Raw genomic sequence first — 10,014 nt, 5'->3', positions numbered from 1 at the left:
TAAAATCAGCTTCATATGCAAACAAAATGTGATTACAAAAAGTATCTCATCAAATGAGGGTGCTTCAAACAAACCCTATTGTGGAGTGGTAGGAAGATCAAACTCCTCAAGTTGCAAATGAGAGAAAAATGCGTTGGCTAAAGCAAAATTACTTGTGTATGTTGGTAGAATATCACTGAAATTGAACATGGAGAAAGAATTGACATAACACTCATGAACCCTAATTTGAGTGTAACTGTAAACCAAACGGATGCTTCTCTGTCGCTTCAACCTTGTAATATAAAACGATACAGAGCAACTCAAATCATTGGAACAATCAGCATGTAGATATAGACAGAAACTAATTGACCGATATTTGGGATTACAACAGATCAAACTTACGGCGATAATGAGATTAGGGAGAAGAAGGAGCGGTTCGATTAAGGATCAATTCAGTTGGAGGGAAACTGTTGAAGCGTCTAAAATAATTGAGTCTCCTAAATTAAACGATCTTCAATATGATGAAGCCAGTTGTCAGAATTATGAAGAGTGAAAATAAAAGGATAGGTTGATGCATGGATGACAGGTGTCCAGAAAACCCTGTTTTATTTTAACAGTAGATATGTGAAATTCTTTAACATGAGGTGGAGGGGTGGTTCATTGTGATGCTATTTTCATCACTTTGATCATTCAATGGTATGGCAGCACCTCATTCTAGTGATGTGATGGTTTCAATTTTTTATTTTTGTTTTTTTTACAACTTAAAAATAAAAACAATATTTTAATAGAACATATCAACTTAAAAATTATAATTAAAAAATAAAAGTTACAATAAACAATTTACTCCTCGTCTGAATCTGGAAATTTCAAACTTAAAGAACCTATTACTTCAACTAGATCATATCTCAACTGATGGTGAATATCCTTATCCCGCAAGTCTAATTGCGCATCCTCAGGAACGGGAACTTGGGTAGGAGGATTCGGTACCCAATCTGGAGAAATTGCACGTTCATATTCTTTTATTAACATACTGTGTAAAATGATGCATGCATATACAAAGCTAGAGATCGTGGGTATTTTTATTGCACGAACCGGTCGACTAAGTATGCACCATCTACCCTTTAAGACACCGAAAGCTCTCTCGACATCTTTTCTTGCCAATTCTTGCAACTTCTTGAACGCCTTTTCATTGGTCTCGATAGGAAACCAAAAGGCTTTCACAAAAACAGACTATTGCGGGTAGATACCATCGACATGATAGTAGTCACGTCTGTAATATCTCTTATTGACAAAATACTGTCAGAAATGTGCGGTACCATCTATTACGCTCTGAAACAACGGTGATGCGTACAGAACAGTAATGTCGTTGTTTGAGCCTGAAACACCAAAATAAGAATGCCAAATCCATAAATCATTTGACGCAACCGCTTCAGGTGAGATGGTCGGTCGTTTGATATCACCCCTAACATACGCCCCTCGAAACTCACGTGGACAATTCTTCCATTCAATATGTGTACAATCGATGCTACCGAGCGTCCCTGGAAAATGCCATCTAGACTCATGCGCGGCGTAAAGACGTGTAATGTCGTGTCTTGTTGGTTTTCGTAGAAACTCTTTGCCATACAATTTAATAATCGCGTTACAAAAGAATTGCAGACATTCACGTGAAGTTCTCTGAGACATTTGTAAGTATTCATCGAATTGGTCGGGTGGGTTACCTGTCACTAATTGACGAATAGTGGATGTGCATTTTTGAAGCGTCGTAAAACTTCGTTTGCCCCTCGCGTCATAAGATTCTTGAACCATTCTTCGCTTGCTTCGATGTCGGCTACAATCTTTAAAAATAAAGATTTCGGCAAAAGAAACCGTTCCTTAAACGTCTCGTCATTGTATTTCGACTCCTCCACAAAATAGTCGTTCATTAGCACATCGTGGGCATGTATATGATCACGATCCACCATTTTTTCTTTGGACGGCTCGGGCCTTCAAGTTCGTTATATAACAACTGGAAACATTCAACAATGTCATCGTCTGAAGACGAAGAGCTATCGGTGTCTAGCGGAAACGAGTTGCTCGGTAATTCCATATTTTTTTGTTTTGAATTAAAATGGTGAAGAAATAGGTTTTTGTAGTAGAAGATTGAGAGTGTTTTGAGTTGGATTGAAATGGTTGTTTATTTATATTGTTTAATTTTTTTATTATTAAATCCCCCCCAACGGTCACATTCTTGGACAAGCAATGTGATAGCCATCACGCCGGACCCCCATCACGCGTGATGGGGGATGGACCGGCTGCGGTGTTCGTGGTGGTATAACGTGTGATGGATGGTCCATCACGGATCACCCTGTCCCCTCTGATTGTAGAGGCATAATGCAACAAGAATTTTGAGATTTTCTTATCGGTTAAACTCAAAAGCGCCTGCCTTGTGCTAACATTTTTTAGGTTATAATACTTTATTCGTACCTCTAAAGTTTTAAATAGAAAATTTTAGTATCTTAACATCCCAATACCCCAAAACAAACATGACATGTGAAACATTATCTAAACACCCTTCGGCTATATAATATATATGGGTTGTAATAATAGCATTGATGACGATTATTTTGGTGTGCTGATAGATGGTTGGTTACTCAAAAGTTATTTGATAAAATAAACATATTTCTATAAACTTTAACTATCTAAATTACATATATACAACTCATGTTTAGTCTTATCTTGACATCTCTTGTACCTTGGGAGGTGCTTGAGGATACCTTGTAGCCATTGTTTGTCTAATCCTTTCCTGATTTCTTTCCCATCCTATAAAAATAAGTAAACTAATAAGCCATATGTATGTATGTGTCACACTTTTAATACAAAACGTGTCACTAATAGTAAACGTGCACCTTGGTAAACGATGAATCCTTGGTGCTCAAGTTGTCGATATTGTTGACATAACGCGCAATGGTGACAAAAGAGATGAAGGCAATAGTCGCTAGACAGACTTCCTTTTAGATGCCAAATTCTTCTCATTTTAGTGCGATACAGGCCGTTGTAAAATGTTGCCAAAATGAAACCAATGACACACCCTTCGTAGCCTATGGTACCGAAACATTGCTCGTGCAAAAGAAAATACGAAATCAAATCGACGAGTTCCATAAATCCCGCGTGTATTATGTATAGAAAGCAATATAGTGCACCAGGTTCACTCCAAACTGTAATGTTTTTAAAATAATAAATTTAAGCCAGTTGTTGCTTGCAGTTAGAAACTTAGAATGTTTCTGCTCAGTCAGTTTTGATGGAAATCCGTTGTCGAACCGCTAACTATGGTTTCAAGGAACAGCAAACCAAATGTCCAAATCGACACTACTACAAAACAACCATTTGAGACGTTCAAAATGGATGCAAATCGCCGTTTATGACCGATTTGCAACTAGTTTCCGTGGTTGCTTAAATCCTCGTGACTTTTGCAACCATTTGGCTTGAGTCGCTAATCCGATTGCTAATGTTGCAACTGTTTATGTTTTTCACAAATACCAGTCATTTTTACCTATTTTTGTGGTAGTGCGGGTTGGTTTGGTTAAACAGATGGGCTTGCTGGTATGACGATTTGAACTGATTTTTCTTTGCATATCTTTAGTTTCATTTTCAATTTTTAAAACGATAAAGGTGATTTATGACTATAATACATACGCATAACCATATATTCAAAAGTAGAAAATATATAAATGATAAAAGTTAAAGAGATGATTCGGTCCCTAAAGGGACATCCTGATGGTTAAATGATGTGCCCTACAATAAAAAAAGTTGGTTCAAATCATGCATGATATAGAAAATCTAGGAACTGGTGTTAAAAAAAACAAACAATTCCTTTACGCTACAAGTATCAAGTTCTAAATGGGACTATACCATTAAATGGGCAAACCATAAAAACCGAACCCTCGAATATCATACCAGACTATTTTCGATTTGGTCCGTTTCAAGGGGTTTTAAAGAGGTTTACTTGTTTCTCCTTGGTTAACAATTTCTGCAATCTTTCCAAATGCAACACATGGACAAAGAAGAACCAAGAAACCTATAAAAACAAAAGGATAAAACATATAATCTCAAAACAATAAAACATGTTTAGACATTATTAATGGTTTAAGGAATATTCATATATACTTGTTTTAAGGTCAGAGAAACAATCACAAAGGCCTATGGACCAACTGTGTCTTTGATTATGGTAAAGTAGCATTGATTCAGGACCCATCATAAAAGGTGGTCGAGGATAAGGAGGCGGAAGGCCACCGTAGTTTGGCCAAAACATTGGTGGCATTTGGTGATTGTTTTGCATGTAGGGTGGTGCTGGCGACGGAGATTGGTGGCTGATTTCCGGTGTTAAAGATGGCTGTGAGGCTGCATTTCGTTGATAGATTTGAGGTTGATTTGAATCTTCCCTCATTGTTTTAATTCATTTGTCAAAGAAAGAAATAACATTTGATTAATGTTTTCATTTGTAGAGAAATATGCATGGTTTTAGAGGGTTGTTGCATGATCACCTCAAAAGTTTTAAAGAAAGAGATTTATAAATAAAATGCGTGGTTTTAAATTTTAAAAAAGGTTAATTAAAAAAAAAGAAAAAAAAAACTATGTCTAGATTTTAGAGGTTTTTGGGAACTCATTGCGCCCTCATGAAACTTGCCGGTAATCCACTAGAGATCAAATTACCCACAATCAAATAATTGAGTATCAACAACAGACGGTTTCGTTTGTGACTGCCAGTGATGCTATAAATAAAAGAGAGAAAGATATCATATATTTAACCCTCGTCGATGGCATAAACAAAATCCCCAATACAGCAATGCTTCCGAAAACGATTCATGCAAAGGCAAACACCCGTAATCAAGAACTTTTTTCACGAGTCAATTAGATTTAGTGTCTGGATATCTATTAGAGCGATTTATAGACTTTTCGAGTCAAGCTAGACAGATAAGACTCAAAACAAACTCAAACTCTCAATTCTTTGTATTAACAAAGTTTACAAGAACTCTAATTCTTAAACCTCAGGACTCAGGAGTAACCAAGTATACACTCGTGCTAACCATACCTATGTAATGAGAATTAGATAACAAGGTAGAATAAAGCTATTTTAAGCCACTAATCTCACATTTACTTAAATAAACTCATCTCCAAATCTAATAAGTAGAAGCACTTAAATTTTGAAGACTTTGCTAATCCAAACACCACTTAAACTATCTTAACAACGTATGCCAGTGGGCCGAACTTAATGCGTATAAAAATTTTCAAACGAAAACGCGTAAAAATACAAGACAAGTAAAATTTTTCAACAAAAATGGCTACCATAAACAACACAGAGAAGATGATACTGAAGATAAGTAAAAAATACAAGAAGCTCCTGAAACTGTGTTTTATACACACTCAACAAGAACATGTTATGGTGACAAAACATACAGAGATCAAATATCAATCGAACAAAAAATGACACATTCTCAGACCGTTGTTACATGATGGAGCATCGGCTTTTCTCCTCAGTTGGTTGTGCATTGGCTTGCATCCTGTTTGGCTCATTCGGGTTGTATGTGAACTCTGTTGTATCAAGCCCGTACTGTTTTAAACACAACAAAAACAAGGTTCAATTCTCAATATTATATAAACAAAGCTCTTGTTATAACTTAAGGAGAAAAGTCATATAACACAAAATAAGATATAGTCATATAGAGGTTTGGGTGTGCGTTTCGGCAGTGAACATCTGATACTGAATAAGTTCAGAAAAGGATAACTAGTCGAGTAGTCGTAACAAAATGAATTATAAAAATAATGTTTGGATGTGCTTCTACTGTCCAAAGTTATTAAAATCAGATACTTCGATATCGAGTGTATTTGGTTAATTCTTAGAGTGTAAACGAGTCAATCCGTTCATGAGCTACTCAAGATCGGCTCACTAAAAGCTCAAATCGTGACAAGCTTAAATGAGCCCAAGCCTAAAAATAAGCTTCCGTAATAAAGGAGCTTGAGCCCAAGCTTCACTTATAGAGCTTGAGCTGGCGCGTGAGCCTAGACAAGCCTATTATTAATATAAATTTTATTTTATATACATTTATATGATTATTATTATATATAAACTGATGATAAAAACAACTAAATAATATATTTATGCTATATATATAAATTACAATTATATATATATATAATATATGAAATGTATATAAACTAAATTATATATAATAAACAAGCCCAAGCCCAAGCCCAAGCCGAGCTCAAGCATGAACAACTACTCACAAGCCAAGTTCAAGCTCTAGAAATTGAGTTTGAAATAACCCGAGCTTGGGTTCGAGCTCTTGTAAATTAAACGAGCCAAACTCTTGTCTATTTTAAAATATTTGTACTTTCTTTTTAATATTCATTTAAAATATAATTTAGTCTTTTTCTAATAGTTAGTAAGATTTAGTGTATAGTATGAATGTAAATATGCAGTTTTGTTAAGTTTTTTATTCTTGCCAACATCTCAATATAATTCTTTTAAAAAAATTGAGTTGCGTCCAACATAAAGTACATTTGTCTTTGTTAAAGTGTTTTTTTGGTTACGTAAGTACATTTGTCTTTGTTAAAGTGTTTTTTTGGTTACGTAATATCCAAAAATACTTTAAGTTGGATACAACTCGATAATCCACACTATTCAAGGAAACTACTTTTAAAGACTACAATAGTTTTAAAAATACTTCAACAAACTAATCAATCACATCACTTAAACAAATGGATATAAAACTTCACCAAAACACTAACTAAGATTAATGAATTCTCAAGTTTTAAGACTAGTAAAAAGTGAAATACACGCACCTTTTCCCTCATTCGTGTACTCCATGCATCATTTCTGCTTGGACGGCTATCAAGGGTGCCAGTAAACCGGAGGAGGTGTTGCAGTAACCGGTTGCCTGTTGATCAATGGCTGTCTTTGCTGCCTGGGGCCCGCTATGCACTCATCATCACTGTCATATTCAGCAGGACTGTTTGCAGCGCGGTACCATAAGAGCTAACAAGAACACAAGAGCCTGCAAATCGACATTTAATCAATATTTGAAAGCGAATGCAAGTGTGATAACCATTATACCTACAGATGTCAAAAAGTAGGCTGATAATATGACGGGCCAAACGGGTCCGGTTGACCCAAATCATTCTTCTATTAAATTAATTCTTTTCACACTTTTATAAATAACTAGTGTCGGATATGATTAAAAACTGTAATATAATGTCGATAAGAATCTACTTTTTTAATAGAATAATTTAGGAAAGTTGTATGCACTAAAATCCACTTTGGATGTTGTTTGACCGTTTGACCAATTTCCTTAAGCAATTCTTTTGATTTACCCATTAGACATAATAGGTCAAAACAGGATGGGTTGGGTTGAATTGACCCGAATCATCCAACATTTCACACTTACATAAATGATTAGTGCTGGGTATGATTATGAGAATTTTTTTATGTAAATGGTAATCTATTCTTTTTAATAAAATCATTTAAGACGTTTTATGACCCTGTTTGACCTATTGGACGAATTTTCTTAAGTTCATCTTTTTTATTTACCCGTTAGAGGCCCAAATCAACCCAGCTCATTAGTAAACGAACCAAAATTCGCATCTTTGAAATAATACTTTTTATCCTACTTACATGATTTTTCTAAACATACAAGTGCAAGATATATTACCGACATACCTCCAATACAACAGCCCCTGAGAGCAACCCATCTGCATATTTTCCAGTTTTTTCTCCAGAAATCCATATATCCTGTCGAAATTTGTGGTCTTGTCTAGTGGGATTTCCTGAAGACCATAATATTTATGCTCAAAGAATTAGAACTAGATAAATACAAAACGGCTACATAATAATAATAATTAAAACAGTAGTCGAAAGTAAACTAACAGATTTCCAGCTTTTGTCAAAAAGATGAAAGCAGCACATCCCAATTCCACCAGAATTAACAAGATCACAAGGACAGAGTACTACATTGAGTCAAGAAAATCAACTCAAAGAGGGTATTATTATATTGAATAAAGCATCAACCACTAAGTTAAAGAAAAATGCTTTTAAGGGAACATGCCAAACTGTTAAAAAGTAGCCGAAATATGTTTGCAACCACCTACATTGCTTAATTTATTCGATAACTTATAAAATTTTTGGAAAATTAACAAAAGTGTGGCGGATCAACCACCCAACACGATCCGAGCATAATTGACCCATCATAACAAAATATGCCCATTTTGACATTTTACCTTCTTGATTAACTATTCCCATGTAAGTTACTCCCTAAAATACACACACACACACATATATAGGTAATAGGGACACACTCTTGTCAGAACCAATTTTATGTTGAGAACTTCGAGAACCGCATAAAGCACTTTGTACCTAGTGCATTGATGATTTAATGAGATAGTGGATAGGCGGTTATGTAATATTGTAAATGCCTTATGTATCACTTTTTAAAGCTAAAAGTACAACTTCATTAGTGGTTCTCGCAATTCTCGACATTTTTGTTGTCCTGATTTGAACGCCTTTCCAACAAATATAAGTTTGAGTGTGTAGCAGAGTTATGAAGTAGAAAGGATACACAAGTTAGGCAACATCCACTTCGAGTTGCTGCTCCGATGCAAACCAAAAAACAGATATGATAAAGAGAGCTGCACCAATGCCAATAAATAGATAAATGAACCTGCGCAAAACAAGGTAAATTAATTAGTAACTAATCATATTACAGTTTCAGACTTTCAGCTACCAAAAAATTGACATAAAAGCTTTGTAATACTAAAAATTATAAGCCTAACAAGTTGATGCACAGTTTACAATACGTAAAAACCGATAACTATAACAGACAATAACAGAATACAATATAGGAAGTTCTTGGATCCCGTAAACAACATAAATATAATAATATCTAGATTTAACACATACCAAGCTTTAGGCAAGTTATCAAAAATGGTGCTGCTAGACAATGCAACAGCCATCAACATCGGCCGACCAAGCTTAACCGACTCTCCATTTGGCGGTTCAAAGTCACCCTTTGCAGCATTTGCATACATAATAAACATGTAAACTCCATATCCCACCATAGCCAAACCAACAAGTGTCAATAAGAAGTTCACAAAGCTTCAACAAACACTCCAAAAACCCCTTACAACCCATGCTTGTATTATCAACCTTCAATTAGCTCAAACCAACAATATTATGTTCTTTACTTCTTATCAACTACTTCAATCCTACATCACAAAACCCAAAAAAAAATAATTAAATCAATAAAAAATGAAAAAAATTTCACAAAATACAATAAAATATAAAAAAATCAAGAAAACTATCAAACCCCATTAAATCAAACGAATTTATAATAAATTTATAAACTTTATGAACAATAATCAACGAATTCGCAATACCCAAGTGGAGGATCATCGAATAAAACCCGATTGATCCGAAATTGGATTGAATTTATGGATGATTCTTGATTAAGAAGAGAATACTTACAGATGTTGATGTATGTGGGTATTGATAATCGGTGGGTGTGTGTAAGATGATGGATTGGTGGAATTGAAAAGTGGGGTGAATTGAAAATCGATTGGAAGAAAAAAATATTTAAAAGTTTGAAAATATTTTTTGGGTTATATTTTTATTTTTAAAGAATGTTATCCCTAAAATGAGAAAAACTTTATTCAATTGCTGGCCCTATTGTTTTTGTGTGTGGGACCCAGTGTCACGTCACAGTACCCGCCAAACCGAAAGTATATTATTTAATTAACGGATTTGTTTTTTGGATGATGACTTGATCGTGCTAATAAATGATAATCTAGACTTGTTTAATAATTTATTAATTTGATTACTTATGTTATATTTATAATTTAATATGTTTAATAATTAAAAACTTAAAAGAAAACGCCAATGAGCTAGTTGTGGAGTTGTAAGGGAGAAACTTGGTGTTTCATGTGACCTCACGAGTTTTATCTCAATGTATTGTTATGTATTTCAGTGCGAGTGTTCACAGGGCGTTGGCCTTACGTGAGAGTTTTTTC

At 34.7% G+C, this 10,014-nt stretch overlaps 1 pseudogene across 1 annotated transcript; it reads right to left on the bottom strand.

The window, feature by feature from the left end:
* Window positions 1–5,294: 5,294 nt before the first annotated feature.
* On the bottom strand, window positions 5,295–9,412 carry LOC143613980 (tobamovirus multiplication protein 2A-like; annotated as a pseudogene). The gene is made up of 6 exons (XR_013150218.1): window positions 8,909–9,412; window positions 8,568–8,669; window positions 7,880–7,959; window positions 7,673–7,779; window positions 6,799–7,010; window positions 5,295–5,566 (listed from the first exon to the last, which is right to left on the bottom strand). The product of XR_013150218.1 is annotated as a tobamovirus multiplication protein 2A-like (transcript).
* Between the last annotated feature and the right edge of the window lie 602 nt (window positions 9,413–10,014).

Source organism: Bidens hawaiensis, unplaced genomic scaffold (assembly GCF_021521415.1).
Source record: "Bidens hawaiensis isolate Kalapana, Puna unplaced genomic scaffold, B.hawaiensis_p1.1 tig00038597_1, whole genome shotgun sequence".
In the NCBI taxonomy this organism is placed as follows: domain Eukaryota; kingdom Viridiplantae; phylum Streptophyta; class Magnoliopsida; order Asterales; family Asteraceae; genus Bidens; species Bidens hawaiensis.
The sequence above is the reverse complement of the archived record's forward strand: the minus strand, read 5'-3'. Positions and strand labels throughout refer to the sequence as shown.